Source organism: Meles meles, unplaced genomic scaffold (assembly GCF_922984935.1).
Source record: "Meles meles unplaced genomic scaffold, mMelMel3.1 paternal haplotype, whole genome shotgun sequence".
Taxonomy (NCBI): Eukaryota; Metazoa; Chordata; class Mammalia; order Carnivora; family Mustelidae; genus Meles; species Meles meles.
This window is the reverse complement of record NW_025721174.1, coordinates 181347-208975: the sequence shown is the minus strand read 5'-3', so window position 1 is coordinate 208975 and position 27629 is coordinate 181347. Positions and strand designations below refer to the sequence as shown.

At 38.1% G+C, this 27629-nt stretch overlaps 1 pseudogene; it reads right to left on the bottom strand.

Moving 5' to 3' along the window:
* Nucleotides 1-9641: 9641 nt before the first annotated feature.
* LOC123936076 lies at nt 9642-11315 on the bottom strand (annotated as a pseudogene).
* Between the last annotated feature and the right edge of the window lie 16314 nt (nt 11316-27629).

Below are 27629 nucleotides of genomic sequence, written 5' to 3'. Positions count from 1 at the left end.
AAGAATGTAAAATATGGGGCACCTGGGTGGCTCAGTGGATTAAGCCGCTGCCTTCGGCTCAGGTCATGATCTCAGGGTCCTGGGATCAATCCCCGCAACCGGCTCTCTGCTCCACAGGGAGCCTGTTTCCTCCTCTCTCTCTGCCTGCCTCTCTGCCTACTTGTGATCTCTCTCTCTGTCAAATAAATAAATAAATAAATAAAAAAGGATGTAAAATATGACACCATATACCTAAAATTTGGGGGGTGGGGAAAAAAGTAAAGAATGGGTTCAATCTTAAGAGACCATCAACTTAATATAGACTGCTGTATGCATGAGATGTTAGGTACAAACCTAATGGTAATTGAGAATCAAAATTAGTAATATATATGCAAAAAATAATGTGAAAAGAACTAAATAAATCACAAAACAAAGCCAGAAAACTGTGAGAGAAGAGAGCAAGAGAAGAATGGAAGAGAGAACTACACAAACAATCATAAAACAAGTAACAAAATGGCAGTAAGTACATACCTATCAATAATTACTTTGAATTTAATAAACTAAATGATCCAATCAAAAGACATAGGGTGATGGCATGGATAAGAAAGGAAAAAACCATTGATATACTGCCCACAAGAGTCTCATTTCTGAGCACATGCAGACTGACAGTGAGAGAAGGGAAAGTATTTATTATGCAAATAGAAATGAAATAAAAGCCAGGATAGCAAAACTTACATCAGGCAAAACAGACTTTAAAACAAAGATTGTAACAAGAGACAAAGAAGGACACTATATAATCATAAAGGGAACAAATCCAACGAGGAGCTCTAACAATTGTAAATATTTACGTAGCCAACATGTGAGAACCCAAATACATAAAGCAGCTAATAACACACTTAAAGGAAGTAATCCACACCAATACAATACTAGGGGAGTTTAACACTCCATTTACATCAATGGATAGATCATCTAAATAGAAAATCAACAAGGAAACATAGCTTTGAATGACACATAGAACTAGAGGATTTAACATATATATTCAAGACATTGCATCTTAAAAACAGCAGAATACACATTCTTTCAGGTGCGCATATTATACTCCCTAGAAGAGATGACATGTTAGGCCATAAAACAAGTCTCAACAAATTATAAAAGACTAGAATTTTACCATGCATCTTTTGACCACACCATTATGACACTAGAAATCAAGCACAAGTAAAAATCTGGAAAGAATGCAAATATACAGAGGCTTAATAACATGCTACTAAACAATGAGTGGGTCAACCAAGACATCAAAGAGGAAATTAAAAAAAATACATGGAGACAGATGAAAATGAAAGCACAATGATCCAAATTCTTTGATGTTACAAAAGATGTTCTGAGAGGGAAGATGATAGCAGTACAGGCATACCTCCAGAAGCAAGAAAAATTAAATAAATAAACAAACAAACAAAAAACTCACCTTACACCTAAAGGATCTAGAAAAAGGACAAACAAAATCCAAATCAGTAGAAAGGAGGAAATAATAAAGATTAAAGCAGAAATAAACAATATAGAAACTTCAAAAACCAATAGAAGAGATCAATGATACCAGTAGATAAACAAATTTGAAATGAACAATGAGAAATAACAGCTAATGTCATGGAAACACAAAGGATTATATGGGATTACTATGAAAAGTTATATTCAATAAATTGGGAAACCTAAAGAAAAGGATAAATCTTTGGAAGCATATAACCTCCTGAACTGGAACCAGAAGGAAGTGGAAAATTTGAACAGACCGATTTCCAGCAATGAAATTGAATAAAGAGAAATCAACAAAAAATCCAATTTATAATTGCCCCCTAAACTATAAAATATCTAGGAATAAACTTAAGCAAGGAGGTAAAAGACCTGTACTCTGAAAACTATAAACAGTGATGAAAAAAATTGAAAACACCAAGGAAAAATCATTCCGTGTTCATAGATTGGGAGAAATCCAATATTGTTAAAATGTCCACACTACCCAAAGTAATCTACAGATTTAAAACAGTTTCTACCAAAATACCAACAACATTCTTTTAAAAGATTTTATTTATTTGAGAGAGAGAGATAGAGAGAAAGCACAAATGGTAGGGGAGGGTAGAGGGACAAAAAGACTCCCTGCTGAGCAGGGAGCACAATACAGGATAGATCCCAGGACCCTGGGATCATGACTGAGCCGAAGGCAGACATTTAGCCAACTGAGCCATCCAGGCCCCCCAACAACATTGTTTACAGAACTAGAAAAAACAATCCTAAAATTTGTTGGGAACCACAACAGACCTGGAACAGCCAAAGAAATTATGAAAAAGTCAAATAAAACTGGAGGTATCATGATTGCAGATGTCAAGCTATATTACAAAGCTATAGTCATCAAGACAGTATGGTACTGACACAAAAATAGACCTATGGAACAGATTAGAAATCCCCCAAATAAATACTTGGTTATATGCTCAATTAATCTTCAACAAAGGAGGCAAGACATTGCCATGGGGAAAAGTTTCAACAAATGGTTTTGAGAAAACTGGACAGCTACATGCAAAAGAATAAAAGTGGACCCCTTTCTTACACCATATACAAAAATACTTTTAAAAATAGATTAAAGACCTAAATGCAAAACTTGAAACCATAAAAATCCTATAGTAAACATGGGCAGCAACCTTTTCAACATTGGCCATAACAACTTTTTTCCAGATATGTCTCCTGGGGAAAGGGACACAAAAGCAAAAATAAACTATTGGGACTATATCAAAATAAAAAGCTTCTGCACAGTGAAGTAAACAATCAATAAAACTAAAAGGCAACCTAGTGAATGGGAGCAGGTATTTGGAAATGACCTATTTGATAAAGGATTAGTATTCAAAATATATAAAGAACTTATAAGGCTCAATGCTCAAAAACCAAATATTCCAATTTATAAATGGGCTGAAGACATGAACAGGCATTTCTCCACAGAAGACACTCAGAAGGCCAACAGACACATGAAAAAAATGTTCATTATCATCTACTCTCAAGGAAATGCAAATTAAAACTACAATGAGATATCAACTCATACTTGTCAGAATGGCTAACATCAAAAACATAAAAAATAAGTGTTGGTGAAGATGGGGAGAAAAAGGAAACCTCGTGCACCCTTGGTGAGAATGTAAACTGGTACAGTCACTGGGGAAAACAGAATGAAGTTTTCTCAAAAAAATTAAAAATAGAACTATTATATAATCCAGTAATCCCACTCCTGGGTATTTTCCCCAAAGAATATGAAAATACTACTTGGCTAAGATATGTGTACCCTATGTTTATGGCAGCATTATTTATTATATCTAAATTATGGAAGCAATCCAAGTATTCATCAATAGATGAACGGCTAAAGAAGTGGGAGAATATATATGTGTGTGTGTATATATATATAGATATAGATATAGATTACATTATGTATCTATATCTATATATTACATTATATATCTATATATATAATATAATACTCAGCCATAAAAAGAATGAAATCTTGCCACTTACAACAACATGAAGGAATCTAAAAAGTAAAATGTTAAGTGAAATAAGTCAGAGAAAGACAAATACATGAATTCATTTGTATGTAGAGTTTAAGAAATGAAACAAATGATCAAAGAAAATGAGACAAACCAAAAAAAAAATGACTTTTAATATAGAACAAACTGAAGGTTACCAGAAGGAAGGTGGGTGGAGGATGGGTGGAATTGGTGACCAGGACTAAGAGTACAGTTATCACGATGAGCACTGAGTAATGCATAGAATTGTTAAGTCATTTTATTATACACCTGAAACTAATATAACACTGTATGTTAAATATACTGGAATTCTTTAAAATGTAATTTTAAAAACCAACTATGATTAATATGCTAAGGGCTCCAGTACATAAATTAGACAGCATACAAGAACAGAGAGGCAGAGAGATGGAAATCCTAAGGAAAAAAACAATGCCAAAGATAGTAACAGTGCCAGAAACAAAGAGTGACTTTTTGGGCTCATTAACAGACTGGACATGCAAAAGATCTTGGAGCTTGAGGATGTATAAATAAAAACCTCTAAGAGTAAAAAATATGGGAATAAAGAATGAAAAACTGAACAGAATATCCAAGAATGTGGGACAACTATAAAAGATGTAACATATGTGCAATGGGAATACCAAAGGATAAGAGAGAAAGGAGTAGAAATGAAACTGAAGCAATAATGACTGAGAACTTCTCCAAATTAATGTCACACATCAAACTGCATATCCAGGAAGCTTAGAAAACAAGCAGGATAAATACAAACCCAAAGCAAAACAAACCAAACAAAAAAACCTCATACACATGGCAACCACTAAAAATAGCTAAAAGAAAATATAGTTAATATGTTAAGAAAAGAGATAACTTGGAACAAAAGAAAAATGCTTAATTAAAAACAACATGACAGAAAAAGAGGGGAAGACAAAAATAGAAAAAATTGGGGTGACAGATAGAAAATAGTAACATGATAAATATTAATCCAATTATGTCAGTAATCACCTTGAATGTCAATCATCTAAATATGACAGTAAAAAAATCATCAGAATGGATTAAAAAAAACCCAACTCTATGTAGTCTGTAAGAAAACAACTTTATTTATTTACTTATTTATCTTAAAAAATTTTTAGGTATTTATTTGACAGAGAGAGACACAGCGAGAGAGGGAACACAAGCAGGGGGAGTGGGAGAGGGAGAAGCAGGCCTCCTGCTGAGCAGAGAGCCCCATGCGGGGCTGGATCCCAAGACCCCAGGACCACGACCTGAACAGAAGGCAGATACCCAACCACTGAGCCACCCAGGGGCCTGTGGCTCAGTGGATTAAGCCGCTGCCTTCGGCTCGGGTCATGATCTCAGGGTCCTGGGATCAAGCCCCGCATCGGGCTCTCTGCTCCGCAGGGAGCCTGCTTCCTCCTCTCTCTCTGCCTGCCTCTCTGCCTACTTGTGATCTTTCTCTCTGTCAAATAAATAAATAAAATCTTAAAAAAAAAGAAAACAACTTTAAAACATAAAGACATACATAAATTAAAAGTAAGTTAATAAAGAAATATTTAATGCTAATATTGATCAGAAGGAAATGAAGATTATAATACTAATATTAGACTGAACAAACATGGAAGCAAGGGAAGTCAGTCTCCAAGGAAACATAACAGTTGTTAGTGTGTGTGAACTTAATAAACAATCATCAAAATATATGAGGCCAAAATTTATGAGGCAAAAACTGGTAGAAGTACTAAGAGAAATAGATGAATACATTATTTATATTTGGAGACTTCAGCACCCCTTTATCAGAAATGGATAGATCTAGCAGGCAGAAAATCAGTAAGGACACAAATGAAATCAACATTGCTATTAATCACCTGGCTATAATGGACATCCATAGACTATTTCATCTAACAGCAGACAGACATTCTTCTCAAGCTCATATGGAACATTAATCGAGATAGACCACATGCTGGACCAAATACAAACCATGACCAAATGGGATTTATTACAGGTATGCAAGATTGGTTTACCATCTGAAAATCAATTAATGTAATACTTCACAGCAACAGGCTAAATAAAATCACATGATCATATCAAATCATATCAATAGATGCAAAAAAAAGTATTTGACAAAATCCAATACCCATTCATGATAAAAACTCCCTGTAAACTAGGAATAGAGGGGAATTTCCTCAACCTGGTAAAGAATATCTATTAAAAAAACTCTACAGCTAACATTATACTTAATGATGAGAAAATAGAAGCTTTCCCATTAAGATCAGGAATAAAGCAGGGATGTCTCTCTCACCATTCTTTTTCAATACTGCACTAGAAGTATTAGCTAATGCAGTATAATAATGAAAGGAAATTAAAAGTATATAGACAGGGAAGGAAGAAATAAAAATGTCTTGTTTGGCATTATTATCTATGTAAAAAATCCAAATGAATCCATAAAAATATTCTGGAACTAATAAATGATTATTGTAAGGTTTTAAGATATAATATTGATGTACATAAGTCAATAGCTTTCCTATATACCAGCAGCAATTAACAGGTGAAATTTGAAACTGAAAATGTAACATCATTTACATTAGAAATGTCAAAAATGAAATATTTAGATATAAATGTATGAAAAGTACAAATTCTACATGAAGAAACAAAAAAATCTGATGAATCAAAGATGAAATAAAATTAATTTCTGGTCTATCTATGAAAGATATTTTTGAGAGAATGAAGAAAGAAACTATAGATTTAGAGAAAATATTTATAAAAGATATACCTGATAAAGAGCTATTATTCAAAATATATAAAGAACTCTTTTTTTAAAAAAATCTTAAAACTCAAGAGGATAATAACCAAAAAAAAAAAAAAAAAAAAAAAAAGGCACCTGGGTGGCTCAGTGGATTAAGTCTGCCTTCGGCTCAGGTCATGATATCCGGGTCCTGGGATTGGGATTGAGTTCCATATCTGGCTCTCTGCTCAGCAGGGAGACTGCTTCCTCCTCTCTCTCTCTCTGCCTGCCTTTCTGCCTACTTGTGATCTCTCTCTGTCAAATAAATAAATAAAATCTTTAAAAAGAAAAAAAAAAGGAGAGAGACTGAAAATAAACCAATGATCTTAACAGACACCTCACCAAAGAAAAGATACAAATGACAAATAAACATGAAAAAAAAATGCTGCACATCATATGTCATCAGAAAATGTGAATTATAACAATAAGATACCACTATACACCTATTAGAAAGGCCAAAATCTGGGACATTGACAACAGCAAAGGCTGGCAAGGCTGTGGAGCAACAGGAATTCTCATTTATTCTGGTGGGAATACAAAACAGTGGATTCACTTTGAATGACTATTTGGTGTGTTTTTTTTTTTCTTTCAAGCTGAACATACTCTTCCCACACAACCTAGTCATTACATTACTTGATATTTACTCAAAGCATTCGGAAACTTATACCCCCACAACCCTGTTCTTAAATGTTTAGAGCAACATTATTCATAATTACCAAAACTTAGAAGCAACTAAGATGTTCTTTAGTGGGTGAATGGAGAAACTATGATACATCTAAACCATGGAATATTGTTCAGCACTATAAAGAAATGACTTATCAAGCTATGAAAAGTCACAGAGGAAAGTTAAACGCGTATTACTAAGTGAAAAAAGCCAATATGAAAAAACTATACACTGTATGATTGTAAAGATATTCTGGATAAAGCAAAATTATGGAGACAGTAAAAAAAGATCAGTGGTTGCCAGGAGTTGGGGGACAGATGAATAGGTGAATTACCAGGATTTTAGGGTAGTGAAACAATGCTGTATGATACTACAGTAGTAAATATATATCATTATACATTTGTCCAAACCCCCAGAACATACACCAAGAGTGAACCCTATTGTAAACTGTGGACTTTGGGTGGTAATGATCTGGGGTCCTCAGTTATAACCAATGTACTAATCTGGGTGGGGGGATGTTGATAATGTGGGGAGGGCAAGGAGTAGAAAGGAAATCTCTGTACCTTTCTCTCATATTTGCTTTAAACCTAAAACTGCTCTAAAAATAGTCTTTAAAAAAATTAAGAATGGCTCATATAATTGAAACACTGACTAAATGGGTCCACAACACGTTATTTTCTTTTTTGTTTGTTTTTTTTTTGTTTTTGTTTTGGGTTTTTTTCCCAAAAATTTTATTGGGGGGAAACTACAAAACATTTACAATACAATGTTTACAGTCACAATTTGTAGTGAACTGATTCCCCAAAATATATTACAACTCAAGTTGACGTATCTTGTTACATTCAAAAACCTACTTCTGTCAAAGTAGTCCTGAGTACATACATACATACTGCTCCAACCGTACCTACGTACAAACTAAAGCTACTGCTCATTCATCCACTGTCCAGGAAAGCATTCCTGCCTTTCTACACACGGGAAAAAAAAATATACAAGTTTTGGAATTTTATGTAATTAAAACAAGGCATATTCATGTACTACACCATTCTTAGTACTAAGAGGTGGCCTCTTTAGATCTATATAAGAAAGTGGTAAATATCTTCTCCTTTTGTGCAGTTGAACCCATCCTACATTCAAATTCTCTCAAGCACTGAGAGAAAAATACTTTTTTGGTTGAGGAAGATTTAAGGCAAGTTCTGGCCCTTTCCAAAGGCACTGTGAGACTAACCCCCCACCTCATTATTGCTACATGTCTTTAAACGCAGAGTATGTCACAGTAGAATTGGTGGGATAAACAAAAAACAAAATTTTGCTTCTTGCTAATTTAAAAAGCTGGAATGACAAAAAGCATGCCACATTTAAGCCTGCTTGCAAAGTATGTGGTCAACTTTTTTTTCTTTAAAGTTGGATGGGCTACACCCATTATACATTCTAAGAAAACTCATAAGATATTCCTCAAACTACTTCCACAGCATCAGGATAGATTTCTGTAAAGAAATCATGCAATCTTTCAAAACAAGGAAAGAAATTAATGAAATAAATATTACATACAATCTCTTAAATTAAGATTTTTTTACTCATTTACAATAAAATAACCAAGTGAAGTTACAAAAGGCATATATTACTGTGAAAAGAACATACACTCCACATTTTGGCGATTAATAATGGCAATCATAATTTAACATAATAAAAGAATATATATCTATTGCTTTTCATCATACTTGATAAATACAGTATGAACAAAAATTTCAGTGTATACTTTTCACAAAATAATAAATAGGTTAAATAGTTTTTTTCATATTGAGTTGGGGTGCAGTGGTGTGAATCAACTCAAAACAGCTAAAAATTCAGCAGTTATTCCCCCAAATGATTAGGAACTAAGCTCTGCCCAAGGCTTCCAGAAAGAGCAGAGAAAATGGTTCTAAAATTAAACATCCACTAAGTGATGGCAAAAAAACAGTAACCAGTAGGAAACTTTGGAATGCACGTTTGTTTTTGTTTTTTTTTCCAGACATAAAGAATTTTGTGTCAAACAAAAACCTGTGGAGCGGAGGACTACAATCAAGGCATATTCCTGATAGAATATTGGATTCCAGAAGCTTAGAGGTTTAGCAAGGTGGTGGCTGGCTGTTTGTTTACACTGGTCTGAAGACAAACGACAATTAAGAACTTCTCTCACATAAGAGTTCCCACATCTGGACTGTAACTAATGCTTTTCAAGTGAAGATACGGAATGGTGGTTGGTAGCTGCTGGTGCTGGGTTGATTTTTTTTCCCCCAAAAGTCCCAAACTCTTAGGAGACCTAAAAAAGTTTTAAGTGTTTGGTATCTTGTTCTGTTCGCATCACACCTACCCTGTTGTGAGTATTTTGTTCATCAATACAAAAGTTCATTGCCTTTTTTTTTTTTGCTCAACAAGAATGAAACTTCATAATAATAATAAAAATAATAAATAAAAAAAAAGAGAGAAAACCGAAAGGGGAGGGGTGGGGCCCCTCCCGGCACACAAGTTCGAGTCCAAGTGCTCGGTGGGGCCCGCAGACTCTGCTCATGGCCTGTCACCCCCCACTCCAGCGTCCCTCCCTGCCCGTAACAAGGACTCCAGGTGGCAGGGGCGCCCTCCAACAACCGACAGAACAGCCTTCCCCCTTCCTCCTCCTCCTCGCTGGAGCCCTCTTGCCTCAATCGTCAGAGATGGGCAGGCGGCGGCCAGGGTCGAGGCTGGGGGACTCGGAGCCGCTGAGACTGCCCGAGCTGAGTGAGCCGCTCAAGTATCTGTCAGGGTCCGACAGCGAGTCCGGGGTGCTAGGGGACGCGTCGAAGACGGGCAAATCGGACAGGCGGCGCGGCAGCTGGAAGTTGAAGGGCGGCGAGGGCGGCGCGGTGGCACTGGCAGGGAGGGGCGCGCTGGGCGGCGCCGGGGGCTGCACGGGGGTACCAGGCCCTGCTGCTGCTGCTGCTGGCTGGCTGCGATAATAGGCAGCGGCCACGGAGGCGAAGTTGTGGGTCTGGATGCCAAGCGGCGTGATGAAGCTGCTCAGTTCCGGGCCAAACGCAAAGGCGTTGTTAGCGCACGAGGCGGACCGGCAGGCTGCGCACCGAGCGCCGGGTGCCAGCAGGTCCTCCGCGCCCCCTGTGCGGTACAGCAATGCCGCCGAGGGCCGCAGCCGCCGCCGAGGCACAGCAAGTCCGAGCGCCTGAGGGCGTGGAGGCTGCGGAGGCGCATGAGCAGGACAGAGCGGAAGAGGAGCAGGACGAAGCGGCAGAGGAGCAGGAGGAGGCTGAGGAGCAAGAGGGTGGCGGCGGCGGTGCGCGACGTGGGCTGTTGAGCAGCAGCGGCGACTCGAGGCCCCCCGGGGGCTGGTAGTGGCCCGACGGAAAGCCTGAGAAGCTGAGGCTGTGATGCAGCTTGGGCAGCGGCTTCCGGGGGAAGCCGAGGTGCAGCGCGTCCCGCACGCTTAAGGCGCGCAGGTCCCCAGAGGCGCCCCCAGACGGCGCTGGCCGCCGCTCGTCTGCGTTGTGGATGAAGTGGCAGCGCGGCCAGTAGAGGCAGAAGCTGATGGTGTAGAAGGTGTGGCACAACTCGGTCTTGTACTTGCAGTGCCGGGTCAGGCTGGGTAGCTCCTGGAAGCAGTGCGCGAACTGGCACTTCTCGCTGTAGTTGCACGTGCAGCTCTCCTGGAAGGGCCGGCACAGCTCAGTCTTGTGGAGCATCGAGTTAATCTGGGAGCCGCCACCCCTGTGCTGCTGCTGCTGCTGGTGCTGCTGCGCTGGTGCTGCTGCTGGTGCTGGTGCTGGTGCTGGTGCTGCTGCTGCTGCTGCTGCTGCTGCTAGTGCAAGAGGTGCTGGTGCAAGAGGTGCTGGCTGTGCTTGCCCTTGCTGAAGGAGCGGTACTGAAATTTGTTCTCCTTGTTAAGCAGGGCCGTGCCTCCGCCCCCTGACAACTCCTTGAAGGTCCTGTAGGAGGCGGGGCCGCCCGCCGCCCAGCTGCCATAGTTGCTGCGGTTAGCCCCGCCCAGGAACTTGGGCGAGCAGCTGCTGGGCCTAGGCGCGGGGTGGGCGGAGAAAGCCCGTCGTGAAGCCCGAGCTAGGGGCAGCGGCCACGGGGGTCCCTACCGGCTTCTTGTCCAGCATGTTCAGATTGAGATTGGCCAGGGATTTCTCCGTCTTGCACAGGAAGTCGATATCGTAGAAGGCAGACAGAAGTGTCATCGACATGTTTCTGGATCTTGTAATGGTCGGAGTTGCAGGCACGGAGGTCCGGAGGAGCCCTCCGGGCGGCAAGGCCGGCTGGAGCTACGACGAAGAACGGGTGACCGGCGGGGGAGGGACCGAAAGTTTGCCGGGGGACGAGACAAGAGGGAAAGGGAAGCAGCGCGGCCTGATTTGAGGGTGCCCGGGGGTGCGGAGTGGGGGGAAAGAGGAGAGAGAAAAAAGAGCGCTCCTCCACTCCCCGGGGATGCTCGGCCCGCCCCCCACCACCAACCCGTGCGCGGAGCCGGCGACAGTTCCCAGACTGCTGGACCACAGCACGTTATTTTCATTTGTCATTTCATTTGTTTTCATTAACTTTAATCTAAATAAATGAGTTGGTGCCTAAAAATAAATGTCACACCACAAGGAAAACTGGTGTGAATCTTACCAGAGCTGCCGTTATGTGAAGCTCTTAGTATTTGGTTTAGAAGTTGGAAGCAAGGTAATATGGAAGGTAGAAATTCATTTAATTGATATTTATTGAGAACTAAGTTTGTGTTGGACACTGTACTAAGCTTTGAAATCAGCAGTAAATAAGGAAGATATAGTTCCTGCTCTCATGGATCATAAGTAATATATATTCAGTAGACCTATTTTCCCTTTTCTTAGAATGAAGAGTAGGGCAAATGATGGAATGAGGGCTTTAAACTAAGTCATAGAGAGTACTCTACCACAGTTTTCTAATTAAAGTATAAATGAATAACCTTAAGCAACCAAAATAGGAATCTGAACTTTAAAAATGATGATTTGACTCCAATTTTAACCAAAATTGTGAGTCAGAATAATCCCATAGGATATTTTCAATAATTAATGGCTCTGATGCTCATTAGGGTATCTTCCTTTTCCTTCTCCCCCTACTATCATTTCCCCTTATTAAAAAGAAAGTAAAACGAAACCAAAAATCTCTCAACAAATATTAGTAGTCAACATCTTAATTATTGGCTTGATTTTCAGCTTTCAAAAACTCAGTGATGTGTGATTATAAAAATCTCAGACCCCATAGTCCTGAGCAGTTGCCAGTTTGCATCACTAAAGACTCCTTATTGCCTCAGCAAGTGTCCATCCAAGTCATTCAGCACCAGGCCAATGGTAAAGAATCTGTCTTTTAATTCCACCTCTGATTTCCAGCAGATTCAAAGTTTCCTGAAACCCATTAAAACCCCAGAAGGGGGCACCTGGGTGGCTCAGTGGGTTAAAGCCTCTGCCTTCAGCTCAGGTCATGATCCCAGGGTCCTGGGATCAAGACCCACATCGGGCTCTCTGCTCAGTGGAGAGCCTGCTTCCTCCTCTCTTTCTCTCTCTGCCTGCCTCTCTGCCTACTTGTGATCTATATCTGTCAAATTAAAAAAAAAAAAATCTTTAAAACCCCAGAAGGATAGGCTCATGCATGGAGTGCTCCTTCCTGCTGTTAATCTCAGTACCAGAAAAGACATGTTGCCAGCAGTGGAATATCAAGCAGGAGATTTCTGGAGAATCAGTCTAATATTACTCCATATTTACCACTCCTTCCCTGGAATTGAAAATGTCTGGATTCCTGGGGGAAGACACTGTTACTCAGAACTTTGAAACTCAGGTCAGGGTCAACAGATATGGACTGCACCATTCCCCAAACAAAAGGAATATTAAGCCCTAAAGTCAAATCTCATACCGTGCTCATATTTAATATCACTTCACTTAAAGTGGAGCACAGATTTACACCTTTGAGCTGTCTCCCAACTCCACTTCGTATTCTTATATAGTTTGTACACTCTGCTTCCTCAATCAAAGTCTCTCCCCATGCTTGGACCACCAACTATTACTCTATGTAATTAGTAGATATACCCTTGCCCTCAACTTCCACCTTAAATGTTCCCAATTTAGATGGTATTGCAATCCCAAAGAGCAAATGTGAGCACCCTGAGATATTGGGCCACGAGTAGTTTCACTGGGAGAAGGACGCTTCTGATCCCCTGTACTCCTGGAAAATGAAGCAGCAGTTAGATTCACCTAGAAGCCACACAAGTTCGACTGCCTGCTAGACACTTCAGTCTTGCACACTGACTGACTCACAGGAATACTTAAGTGTCTGGGCAGCTTTATGCCTGTTTTGGTAGGATGATTTTTGGATTCGGTTTCAGGATAACATAATATTATGAAATAAAATGGAAATCTTGTCATACTAGTAAATTTATAAAACTAGGATAGATTTTTCTAAAGTCATATTCGCTTTTATTATAATAATCTATCCTCATATTTAAAAATAATGTCAATTATTATTAAAATATTATGTGATTCTATAGCTTATTGACACAGAAACGTAAGCCCTCAGACAACTTACAGCCCTCATACAGTAGTCATTTCAAGTCAACCAGGTGAGTTGAAGCTTACAGGTTTCTGTGACTCTTGAAATGAATTCATCAAGAAATTTACATTTCATTCTCTGGGTTTCCCTATTGTAATTTTGTGCATAGAAATCAAACGACTTGGTTATCTAGAAGCCCCAGAATATGCCGATCTCAATTTTTTGAGATAATGACCGAAACAAAACATTTAAAACCCTTTTTGAGACTTCTAGACTCATTGAGAATATATGTATGGATCCTTGCAAATTTTAAGAACCTTTCCATAGTTTATTTCTGCACAATCAAGAGCTCCATCTATCCTTGTCAGGATTGAGAGATTCCCATAACATGCCAGACTGATCCACAATCTTGATTGGATGCATGTTCTTACAAATCTTTTACAATTACCAGCTATAAACTTTACTGAAAGGTCTTTTTTCTGGCAGGATATGCTACTATTTAAAACATTACATAAAATACTGCTGCCTTTTTCTGATATTTAGCAATCCTACTCCCACCATCTATGTTAATCTTTGTTACATTATAATTATAGTTAAAATATAATAAAATCCAGTCAAAAATTAACACTAAATAAATCAAAATCCGGGCAAGGTTTTCAAAATGGAAGTTGATAATCTGGCTATAAAATTTGTATGATATTGGGAGGGAGACAAACCATAAATGACTCTTAATCTCACAAAACAAACTGGGGGTTGCTGGGGGGAGGTGGGGTTGGGAGAGGGGTAGGGGGTTATGGACATTGGGGAGGGTATGTGCTATTGTGAGTGCTGTGAAGTGTGTAAACCTGGCGATTCACAGACCTGTACCCCTGGGGATAAAAATACATTATATATTTATTAAAAAAAAATTGGAAGGGGAGGCGAACCATAAGAGACTATGGACTCTGAAAAACAACCTGAGGGTTTTGAAGGGTCAGGGGTGGGAGGTTGGGGGAACAGGTGGTGGGTAATGGGGAGGGCACGTTTTGCATGGAGCACTGGGTGTTGTGAAAAAACAATGAATACTGTTACGTGGAAAAAATAAATAAATTAAAAAAAATTTGTATGATATGCAAAAGGCCAAGAAATGGCATTCTTAGAGAAGAATTAAATAAGAGAAAGTATTATACAGATACCAAAACTTAATATAAAGCTATAAGAAGACAGTAAGAGTGAAACAAGAATAGAAAATAAACCAATAGAAAAGAAGTGTCCAAAAACAGACCCACGCATAAAAGGACACATCATCTATACAAAGGAAGTACTAAAGATTAGTGATAAAAATTAGTGTTGGTGCTAGGTCAATTATACAACCATATGTAAAAGGTAAATCTTGATATCTGTCTTATACCACCTACAAAAATCTATTCCTGAAAGAATTAGCTTGGAATTGTAAAAAATAAATGTTTTATAAGATAAATTATTTTTATAACCTTGAGGTAGGAGAGGTAGGAAATGATTTCTTACCTTTTTTTTAAGATTTATCTACTTATTTGAAAAAAGGGAAGGGCAGAGGGAGAGAAGCAGACTCCCTCTTAATCATGTGGAACCCACACAGGGCTCAATCCTATGACCCTGAGATCATGACCTGAGCCAAAACCCAGAGCTGGATGCTTTAAAAAAAAAAAAAAAAAAAAAGATGTTATTATTTTGAGAGAGAGAGAGAGAGGCATGAGGTGAGGAGGGGCAGAGTGAGAGTGAGAATCTCAAGCAGATCTAAAGTCTGAGTGCTGAGTGCAGAGTCCAATGCAGGGCTTGATCTCACAACCCTGAGACCATGACCTAAACTGAATTCAAGAGTTGGGTACTTAAACAATTTAACCACCCAGGCACCCTAGAAATGTCTTCTTGTACAGATTTTAAAAAGCAATAGCTATAAATGAGGAGACTGATAGACTAGACTACATTCAAATCAAGGATTTTTTAATCAAAGACACCATGGTGAGAGTGAAGAGGCAAGTAACAGTGTGAGTAAATATATGCAACACATATAACTGACAAAGGTCTCACATTCAGAATATGTAAAAACCTCCTAAAACTTAATAAGAAAAAGTCAAATGATCCAAGAGGAAAATGAATAGAAGATCTGAAATGGTAATTTGCAAAAGAAAGTATGTGAGTGATATTTACTTTCATTAATAAATATATCAGAGCAAATGAAAATCACAATAATGAGGCACCACCACACATACAACACTAGCTAAAATTGAAAAGACTGACAACCCTCAATGTTCACATGGATGCGGAGCAACAACTCATTTGCTGCAGGAGGAAGCACACTGAGTTTGGTGGTGTATTCTAGATCTAAAAATTAGCATACCCTGGAACAGCTGGGAAGATGACAAGAATAGGAGGGCCCTAAGCACACCTAAACCCATAGATAATACTAAATAACACTTGCATCAATGTAAATAGCCCAGAAAATGACTCCAAGACTGGCAAAACAAACCCCACTAAACTAAGTGTAGAAGAGAGGCCAAATGGAAGAGCATAGGAAGGGCAGAGACATGGTTCCTAAACAGTCCCTTGGGATTATCCACAGCTGGAAGGGATGTCACAGGTAAAGAGAGGAGAGAGAAACAGGCCCTCACACTGGGGAACCTGAAAGGGCAAGACGAATCACCATAATATTTGGCTTAGAAAACCAGAGGGGTCAAATTTTATAAGTACTTATAATCAGTGGGACTTTAACCTGGGATTTAAAAAAATCAGTGGGCTTGGCTCTGGGAAAGATGGGAGGTCCATAGCAAAGAATCCCTACCCTTAAAGAGACAACACAACAAATAGTTCCACAAGATACAGCATAGAAGTAGCAGCTTGAAAAACGTGTGAAGCATATGGGGTGAGAGAGTTGTTTACTCATCTCAGAGCATGTCCGAGAGGGATTAGGTCACTGGCAGAATCCTGCAGGAACAAAGGAAATGGCAGGCACCATTTCCATCCCCATGTCTCCCAGCATAAACACACAGCCACCTCACTACCTAACTTGATTAACAGTGTGCCCCACTCCCTTCATCCAGGTGGGCCTCTGTCCCAGCACTGCAGATACCCTCCCCTAGAAGACACGTGTGAAGACCTTGCAAATAAGCATGCATCCTGCTTCCGTGCACACTGCAGATCTGTCTCCTCCAATACGTCTTGGCCAGAGACCAACCAAAGCAGTATCACAAAACTGGCAATGTGCAAGCAGCCTTGACAAGAGCCAGCACCCCTCCATACTGAGTCCTTCCAAGGAAGAGTGAAAGATAACTACACACAACAGTAAGACCACCCAACCCAGAAGTGGGCTGGTAGCAAACAGCTGGTCTGAATGTAGCCCCACCCACTAATGAAAGCTTCTCAGGGGAAAATACCCTGCAATTTTGTGCTATTATATCTCTGACAAACAACTGGGGTGACTCAACTTCAGCCCAAGGTGGCCCCAGACTAGCCTACTAACACCACAGGGACTGAAACATGCCCACAATAAGCAAAGAGAGCCATTACAGACAACTGGACTAAAGGAAAATTGACACAGCCATAACATCAGGGTACATACAACACACATAGGAAACACGCCTGAAGTATCAGGTTCTGGTGAACAAGGGACAGGACACTGCAGGGCACCATAGGAACTCTTCTTCATAAGGACACTATTTTAAAGAGAAGGGGACATAGCTAACTTTCTTAATACCTAGAAACATACATAGAGAGTTAGACAAAATGAGGAGAGAGAAAAAATATCAAAGAGGACAAAATCACAGCAAGAGAGCTAAATGAAATAGGGATGAGTAATATATCTGATAGAGAATTTAAAGTAATGATCATGAAGATACTGGGTTTGAGAAAAGAGTGGAGGACATCAGCAAGACCCTCACCAAACAGATAAAGAAGAACCAATCAGAGATGAAGAGCACAATAAATGGAGTTCAAAGTACACTAGATAGGATAACTATCAGACTAGAGGAAGCAGAAGAATGAATTAATGGTCTCAGGACAGAGTACAGGAAAATAAGCAAGCTGAGCAGGTGAAAAAAAAAAAAGAAAATGGACAAAAATGAGAATAGACTTAGGGAATCCAGTGACACCAGGAAACATAATGTCATTGACATTATAGAGATCCCAGAAGGAGAAGAGAGAGAAAAGGGGGCAGAAAATTTATTTGAGGAAATAATAGCTGAAAACTTCCTGAATATGGGGAAGGAAAAAAAATCCAGACTGAGAAGGCACAGAGATGGCTCAATAAAGTCAACCAAAAGAGGTCCACACCAAGACACACAGTAATTAAAACTGCTAAAAGGTAGTAGTAAAGAGAGAATTTTTTAAAGCAGCAAGAGAAACCAGTCCCATACAATGGAAACCCTGTTAGGTTGTCAGCCTGATTTTTTGTAAAGAGTTTATTTATTTATTTGAGAGAGATACAGATAGTGAGAGGGAGCAGGAGTGGGGAGGAGAGAGAGAAGTGTGCTCCTGCTGAGCAGGGAACCCAATGCAGGATTCCATCCCAGGACCCTGAGATCTGCTGAAGGCAGATGCTTAATGACTGACGACAGGTGCCCCTGTAAGCCTGATTTTTCAGCAGAAAATTTGCAAGCCAGAAATGAGTGGCATGATATATTCAAAATGCTGGGGGAAAAAAACCCCCAAAAAACAAAAAAACACCTTGCAACTTAAAATAGTGTATCGAGCAAAGCTATCATTCAGAATAGAAGGAGAAATAAAGAATTTCCCAGATAAAAATTGAATGAGTTCATGACACTAAAACAATCCAACAAGAAATGTTGAAGGTGACTCTTCTAGTGGGAAGGAAAGGTCGTAAGTTAAGAAAAGCAGGAAGCACAAAAGCAGGAAAAGTAAGCATATTTGTAAAAATTAATCAAAGGACTCACAAAAGAAAAGGATGTAAAGTACGGCATTAAATACCTAAAACACGACAGGGAGATGAGGCAAAAATGGGTTCAGACTTAAGCAAACATCAACTTAATATAGACTGCTATATGCAGATGTTATATACAAACCTCTTGGTAAGGCAAAATCAAAGAACTATAATAGATATACAAAAAGTAAGGAGAGATAATCCAAGTAAATCACTAAAGAGAGGCAAATTATTATGAGAGAAGAGAACAAGGAAGAAAGGAACAAAGAAGTTCTATAAAAACAACCATAAAATGAGCAACAAAATGGCAGTAAGTACATACCTGCAAATAATTATTATTAATGTAAATAAACTAAATGCATCAATCAAAAGACGTAGGGTGATGGAATGGAAAACAAATAAAAAAACACCTACACGCTGCCTACAAGAGACTCATTTCATATACCTAAAGATACACACAAACTGAAAGGATGGACAAATATTCATCATGCAAATAAGTGTGAAAAGAAAGCCACAGTAGAGAATCTTATAGCGAATGAAGCAGACTTTAAAACAAAGATGATAATAAGAAATAAAATAGGGCACTACTTGATAATATAGAGGAAAACCCAACAAGAAGGTATAGCAAATGTAAATATTTATGCCCTCAACACAAGAATAAACAAATGCATAATATGGTTAATAACAAACATAAAGGTAGTAATCGGTAATAAATCGATTATAGTAGAGGGATTTAACACCCCACTTACATCTTTGGAGAGATCATCCAAACAGAAATTCAACATGGAAACAGGGAACTGAATCACACATTGGACCAGTGGATTTAACAGATACGCTCAGAACATTTCATGCTAAAACAGCAGAATACACATTCTTTTCAAGTGCACATAGAATATTCACCAGAATATATCATATATTAGCCCACAAAATAAGTCTCAACAAATTCAAAAATATCAGTCATACCATGCATATTTTCTGACCATAATGCTATGAAACTAGAAATCAACCACAAGAAAAAAATCTAGAAAGAGCACAGACGTATCAAGGTTAAGCAACAAGCTATGAAACAATGAATGAATCAACCAAGAAATCAAAGAGGAAATAAAAAATTTCATGGAGACAAAGAAAATGAAAACACAATGGTCCAAAATCTTTAGGATGCAGCAAAAGATGTTCTAAGAGGGAAGTTTATAGCAATACAGGCATACCTCAAGAAGCAAGAAAAATCTCAAATAAACAACCTAATCTTACAATCTAGAAAAAGGAGAACAAAATTGAAAACAAGTAGAAGAAAGGAAACTGTCAAGATTAGACCAGAAATAAACAAAATAGAAACTGAAAACAAACAAACAAACAAACAAAACAATAGCACAGATCAATGAAACCAGGAGCTGGTTCTTTGAAAAGTTCAACAAAATTGATAAAACTTTAGTCAGATTCATCACAAAAAAAAAAAGAAAGAAAGAAAGAGAGACAGATAGAGATACAGAGAGATGAGAAAGAGAGAGAGAGAAAATCAAAATGAAAGAGAAGAAATAACAACCAACACCACAGAAATACAAAGGATTATAAGAGAATATTATGAGAGAAAATTACATGCCTAGACATTGGACAACCTAGAAGAAGTGGGTCAATTTCTAGAAACATACAACCTCCCTAAACTGAATCTGGAAGAGATAGAAAATTGGAATAGATCAATTTCCAGCAATGAAAGAATAAGTAATTAAAAACTCCCAATAAACAAAAGTTCAGAACCAGAGAGATTCATAAGTGAATTCTACCAAATATTTCAATACTTGCAAATCAAACAACATGATACATCACATCAATAAGAGAAAGAACACAAATCATATGATCAATTTAATAGATGCAGAAAAAAACATTTGAAAAAATACATCCAATCATGATAGAAAGCTTGTAGGTTTAGAGAAAACATATCTCAAAAAAGTCTATAAATGAAAAACACATCACTTACCTCGGAGTCAATGGTGAAAAACAGAAAGATTTCCCTCTAAGGTCAGGAACAACAGAAGTATGTGTATTCTCACCACTCCTTCAACCTAATACTGGAAGTTATACCCAAGCAATCAGACAACAAAAAGAAATAAGAGGTGTATAATTGGTGAAGAAGAAATAGAACTTCCACCATTTAACAGAGGACATGATACTATATACAGAAAACCCTAAAGATGTCACAAAAAAACATTAGAACAGATAAATGAATTCAGTAAAGTCGCAGGATAAAAAAAAATCAATATACAGATATCCACTGCATTTCTATACACTGGTCATGAATCAAAAGAGAAATTAAGAAAACGATCCTATTTACAATTGCCCCAAATTAATAAAATACCTAGGAATAAACTTAACCAAGGAGTTCAAAGACCTGTACTGAGAACTATAAAACACTGTTAAAAGAAATTAAAGAAAACAGAAACAAATGGAAGTCATTCCATGCTTATGGATTGGAAGAACAAATATTACTAACATGTCCATACCACCCAAAGCAATCTAGAGATTTAATGCAATTCCTATCACAATGCCAACAGCATTTTTCACAGAACTAGAACAAACAAACCTAAAATTTGTTTGGAATTCCCACAGACCCCAAATAATCAAAGCAATCATGAAAAAAATAAATAAATAAAACAAAGCTGGAGGTAACACATTTCCAGTTTCAAGCTATATTACAAAGCTGTAGTCATCAAAATAGTATGGTACTGGCACAAAAACAGAGAGGATCAATAGAACAGAATGGAAAGCCTAGAAATACATCTATAATTATATGGTAAATTAATTTATGACAAAAGAGGCAACAGTATGCAATGGAAAAAGATAGCCTCTTCAACAATGGTTTTTGGAAAACTGGACAGCTACATGCAAAAGAATGAAACTGGACCACTTTCTTACACCATACACAAAAGTAAACTCAAAATGGAGTAAAGACCTATTTGTGAGATCTGAAACCATAAAAACCCTAGAAGAGAGCACAGGCAATAGTTTCTCTGATATTGGCCATTGCAACTTTTTTTTTCTAGATATGTCTCCCGAGGCAAGGGAAGCAAAAGCAAAATAAAGTATTGGGACTACATAAAACAAAACAAAACAAAAACCTGCTACACAGCAAAGGAAACAATACAACTAAAAGATAACCTACTGAATAGGTAAAGATATTTGCAAATGACATAGCTGATAAAGGCTTAGTATCCAAAATATACAAAAATATCCAAAAACTATACAACTCAACACCAAACAATACAACTTAAAATGGGCAGAAGACAGGAACAGCCATTTCTCCAAAGACGACATCCAAAGGGCTAACAGATACATGACGAGATGCTCAACATCATTCATCATCAGAGAAATGCAAATCAACATCACAATTACACCTCACACCTGTCAGAATGTCTAACATCAAAAAATAAGAAACAGGGGCGCCTGGGTGGCTCAGTGGGTTAAGCCGCTGCCTTCGGCTCAGGTCATGATCTCAGGGTCCTGGGATCGAGTCCCACATCGGGCTCTCTACTCGGCAGGGAGCCTGCTTCCCTCTCTCTCTCTCTCTCTGCCTACCTGTGATCTCTCTCTCTCGCTATCAAATAAATAAATAAATAAAATCTTTAAAAAAAATAAGAAACAGTGTTGGCAAGGATATGGAGAGAAAAGTACTCTCATCTACTGTTAGGAGGAATGTAAACTGGTATACCCACTGTGGAAGACAGTATGAAGGTTCCTTAAAAAATTAAAAATAGAACTACCTTTGATCCATAATTCCACTTCTGGTATTTCATATTCCAAAGAATATGAAAACCCTAACTTGAAAGGATCTATGCACCCCTATGTTTATTGGAGCATTATTTACAATAGCAAAATTATGGAAGTGTGCATTGGTAGATGGATGAACAAAGAAGGCGTGCTTTATACATATAATTGCATATTATTCAGGGATAAAAAAGAATGAAATATTGCCATTTGTAACAATATAGATGGATCTATAGTATATAATGCTAAGTAAAATAAGTCAGCCAGAAAAAGATAAATACCATATGATTTCACTGGTACATGGTAATTTAAGAAACAATATAAATGAACAAAGGGGAAAAAGGACAAAAAAAATACTCTTGGGCACCTGGGTGGCTCAGTTGATTAAATATCTGCCTTTGACTCAGGTCATGATCCCCACATTGTGCTCCTTGCTTGGCAGGGAGCCTGCTTCTCCCTCTCCCTTCTGCGTCTGCCTGCTGCTCCCCCGTCTTGTGCTCTCTGTCAAATAAACAAAATCTTTAAGAACAAACAAACAAACAAAAAACAGACTCAACTATAGAGAAAAAAATAGATGGTTACCATAGGGTAGTTGGCTGTTGGGATGGGTGAAATAAGTGATGCGGAAAAAAGTACACCTATTTTGGTGAGTACCGAATAATATATGGAATTGTCAAATCACTAATTATACACCTAAAACAAATATAACACTGTGTATTAACTGCAATGGAATTAAAATTTAAAGAAAATTATTATATCTTAGTATTCAGTTATTCTACTCTTTTGGTAATGGAAAACAAGGCATAGGTACCCCAAAAGTACGCATGTACAAGAATGTGTGTGTTCTTCTTTGTCTTAGAGAAAAAATACCTTGAAAACTGAATGAGACTTCTGTTTTCCAACTTGGAAGTCATCACTTCCAAGAAGAATGAAGCTGAATGAATAGAACACCAATGACTTTTTCTTAGATTCATCCAAGAGTTGTGTCACAAGGTTGACCAATGCCTCCCAAATTGGTGACAGGTGAATATAGAGAATCACAGCTTACTGGGAACAAAAGCCCTGGAGAAGCTGGCTGCTGGAGTCAACCAAGGTAGGAAAAATTAAATTATAATCAACAAATCCCTGGAAGATCAATATGCACAATGATGGAGAGTTAAAAATTAGGACTGGGAGTCTTAGGGGCCCCACACTTCCATGAGTTACCTCTATGAATCCCATCAGGAGCTCTAACTGAAGATCAGGCAGCTTCCTTTGGGGAAAGGAGAATTAACCATTCTGAAATATGCCAAGAGCATTTTGTACTTCTTAACACAAGCCTACCCTCAAAGGAAACTATTTCACCAGAACCTAACCACTTTGGGTTTTCCAGAGACTTGACAGTACTGGGGGAAGAGAATTATTGAACTCCAGTTTCCTCTAGTCCTCCTGTCTCACCTAAGCAGAGACGGGAAGTGGCTCAGAAGCACTTGGGAAGGTCAAAGCCCAGTGGCATAGGATCACTAAAAGATTGAGACCTAATCATGAGACTATAAAACACTTCTCCTCACCCCAGTCCTTACCACCACCTCAATAATGCTCCTGCACAAAAGATTACAAAGAGAAGACTATAAGCCTTAGTCCTATTTTAAGAAATTTCAAGGAAAAGACAAAGACTGTGAGGGATTAAAAATAAAAAAAGTGACACTGATGAAATTTTGGCCTTTAATACTTAACAGCTACAGCAAATAGCAAACACAGCTCAACTCCTAGCCAGGGAAACATAAAAACTTCTGCTCACGGCTTATTCACATAGATCCTTTTCCTGAGAACATTGTGTCCAGGTTTCAACAAAAATTTAAAAGTCATGCTAAAAACAAACAAAGAAACAACAACAACAACAACAACAAAACATAAAACAAAAAAACACAGCCTAAACAGATAGAGCTGTCAGAACCAGACTCAGATATGGCAGAGATTTTGGAATTTTCAAACTGGAAATTTAAATTAGCTATAATTAATAAAATAAGAGCTTCATGGGGAAAAGTGGACAACATGCAAATATAAGTAAGTAACGTAAGTGGAGAGATAAACTCTCTGAAAGAGAATCCAAAGAAAACAGCAGAAATCAGAAACACTGTTACAGAAATGCAAAATAAATTTGAGGGGCTCATAATTGGACTAGACATAGCCAGGAAAAGAATCAGTGAACTCAAAGATACATCAATAGAAATTTCCCAAATTAAAAAGCAAAGAGAAAAAAATAGTGAAAGAAACAGAACAGAGTATTCATGAATTGTGGAACGATTAAAAAATGTAGAACACAATGGGTAATGAGAATACCAAAAAGAGAAGAAGGAAAGGAACAGAAAAAATACTTAAAGGAATGGCTGAGAAGTTTCCAAAATAAATGACATACACCAATCCATAGATCCAGGAAACCTGGAGAACACTAAGTAGGCAAATATTAAAAAATCTACATTTAGGCATATTTTATTCAAACTTCATAAAATCAAAGACAAAGAGAAAATCTTGAATGAAGCTGGGGGTGAGGAAGAATGCCTACATACAGAGGGACAAGAATAAGAATTACATCAGACTTCTCTTCAGAAACCATGCAAGAAAGCATGAAAAAACCACCAACCTAAAAATCTATTTCCAGCAAAATTATCCTTCAAAAGTAAACAAGAAATAAAAATTTTCTGAAACAAATAAAAATTAAGGGAATTTGTTGCCAGTAGTTCTGCCAAGCAAGAAATGTTAAGAGAAGTTCTTCAGAGAGGAGGAAAATGATATAGGTCAGAAACATTTTTGTGGTAAAGATTTATCTACTTATTTGAGAGAAAGAGAGAGAGAGAGAGACAGAGCAGCAAGGAGGGCAGAGGGAGAGGGAGAGAGAGTTTTAAGCAGACTCTATGAAGAACGCAGGACCTGACACAGGGCTCAGTCTCATGACTCTCAGGACCTGAGCCTGATCACAAGAGTTGGACACTTAACCAAGTGTACTACCCAGGTGCCCTAAAAACTCCTTTCTACATAAAGGAGAATATTAGAGAAGGAATAAATGAAGACCCTTCTCGGTTCCCTCCCTGAGGTAATGGCACCACATCCAGCACCTGGACCCTCCTAATATATGCTGAATAATATGGACATGGAACACCATGGATTGTTGACTAAAAGAAAAAATAGAAGACTTATGCCCCTGACTCATGCTGAAGATACTGAAATGAACATGGTGAGTTCTCAGACTCCAAGAAGAATCTACTCTACAGGAACTGGGTAAAACTGTCAATGAAAAATGAAAATATGATGAAAGTTATTTTACTTTCTGCTTTATAAATGTGAATAATTTTTGTCTTATGCAAAAGAACATTTTGTTATAGCATTGTAATCCTAGTTAAATTGTGGCATTATTTTGAGATTAATCATTAAGAATTTAAAGAAAAGGGAATTGAGTATTTATACTGTGGACACTATGAACCCTTTAAAAGCCAAATATTAGTTTTGAACTGGTCATTTGTGGCTAAAATTAATTAGAATGGTATAGAAGTCTTTAGACAATAGTAAATTGTAGTTTGTTGATATTAATACTATTGTTATAAAACCAGCTCAAGAAAGTGATGGCTAGCGTTCTCTAAGACAAATGCAAATGAGAACTAATTCAACACTTAAAAGCAACTCAGAAAATAAGACAGTAAGTGCTTCCCTATTAAATACTTTTATTGCATTTATTTCTATAGAACCATCTCCCCTCTCCCATAAACATGCAAAAGAAAGGAAGAACAGGTGAAGGGAGAAGTACCCTGGGAAAAATAGTCCACCGTCTGAAGTTTCACCCAGCTGGTGGTAAATGATTGACTTGCAGCTAGTGCTGGCTGGCCCAATAGGCTCCTGTCAGTTCTTTAAACTTAAGTTTAGCAGTTCTTTTAGATACAATGCTTTTGAATTTCATGGGTTGCTGGATACCTTAATTTGAGCTCCATGGCGAGAAAGCAACAATCTGCACACCTCCATCCTCTACTGCTCAAATTATGGGAGAGGGGAGATGGTTCTGTAGAAATAAGTGTCTGAAGACTTCTATACCATTCCAATCAATTTTAGCCACAAATGACCAATTTTCAGACTGGGAAATACATGCTTAGTGAAGCTGAGGACCTTCTTGCAAATCACACAGCTGGTGAGTGACTGAGCTTATGCTGTGTGATTGTTCTCTCAACCTCAGTACTATATGGTTTTCCTCGACTCAGATCTGGAGGCCTCTAGAGTCCTGTTTTAAGGTTAATTATAATTGTGTCTCTCAAATGGACACTTCAAATTCACATGAGCGATGAAACAATCAAATTGCCTTGTGTAGCAATTTTTAGTGCTCTTTGTGAATTAATTTGCCTGCAGTCCCCTAGGTTGGCCTCTGCATAGGCAGGACATAGTACAAATTCTACTTGGAAAATGTGGACAAAAAAATGCAGCTATCCAGAGTGCTGGAAATGCTTAGACAGCATATAGAACCTCACAGTGTTTAAGTTTAGAGGCCCTTTGGCACACAGGTTGGCCTTCTTGGTATTATAGCTTTAGCAGAAGCCTAATCCAGGTCTAAAGCAGAGGACAGTGGCTAGAAAAATGTTCTCCTTCCCCCTCTCCTACTTCATATCAAAAATTTCTTTCAAACTAATTAGCAAAAGTGGAACAATGTCAGGAGGATGAACATTTCATATTTTCTCAAATTCACTTATTATACTAGAAGATTCACCTTTCCCTATCCCAATCCTTTTGTATTAATATATAAATTAATTTATCCAGAAAGTTAATATTTTGACTCTTGTGCAGATGTGAGCAGCTGGATATGTATAGAATATACACAAAATGTATTTTTGAAACTGTTATATTTATTGGATAGCTACTAACTTCTTGCATGGTGCTAGAATAAGAAATATGAGTAAAATATTACTTGTCCTTCAAGAGCAAATATATTAGTTGGAGATTTATTCCCAAGCATTTGTTGAATTACCTTCAAGTTCTAAGCACCAAGCAAGTAATAAAGAAGTATCTATTTACCTTTATTTGCTGAATGCTGAAGATAAGTGTGGATGAGGGACACTTGATCCATCCTGGGGGAGGAGAGAGTTTAGGGCTGGTGGGAAGTAGAGAAGGTGAGACATCCTACAGGACCCAAAAGAAGTGATGACCGAATGGTCTTAAAAGATGAGTGGAAGTTAGCTGGCTAAGGAAAGAGGGTAGGGTAGATCTTCAGAGTGCCGGCACTGAGAAAGACAACAGAGTATACATTTCAGGGGTATATTTCAGCAGTGAACACTGTGTCTATGGTGAAAACAGCACTCCTTTCATTCAGAAAGGTAGAGCAGAAGAAATAAATTCTAAACTGTTGGGGCTAATAAATTCAGAAAGTCCACTTCACCACTTTGTGGAGTTACCTAAAACATAGATATTAATAAGAAGATTTCAAATGCATAAACTCAACTCTTTCCAGAAGATGTTCTATAGAAT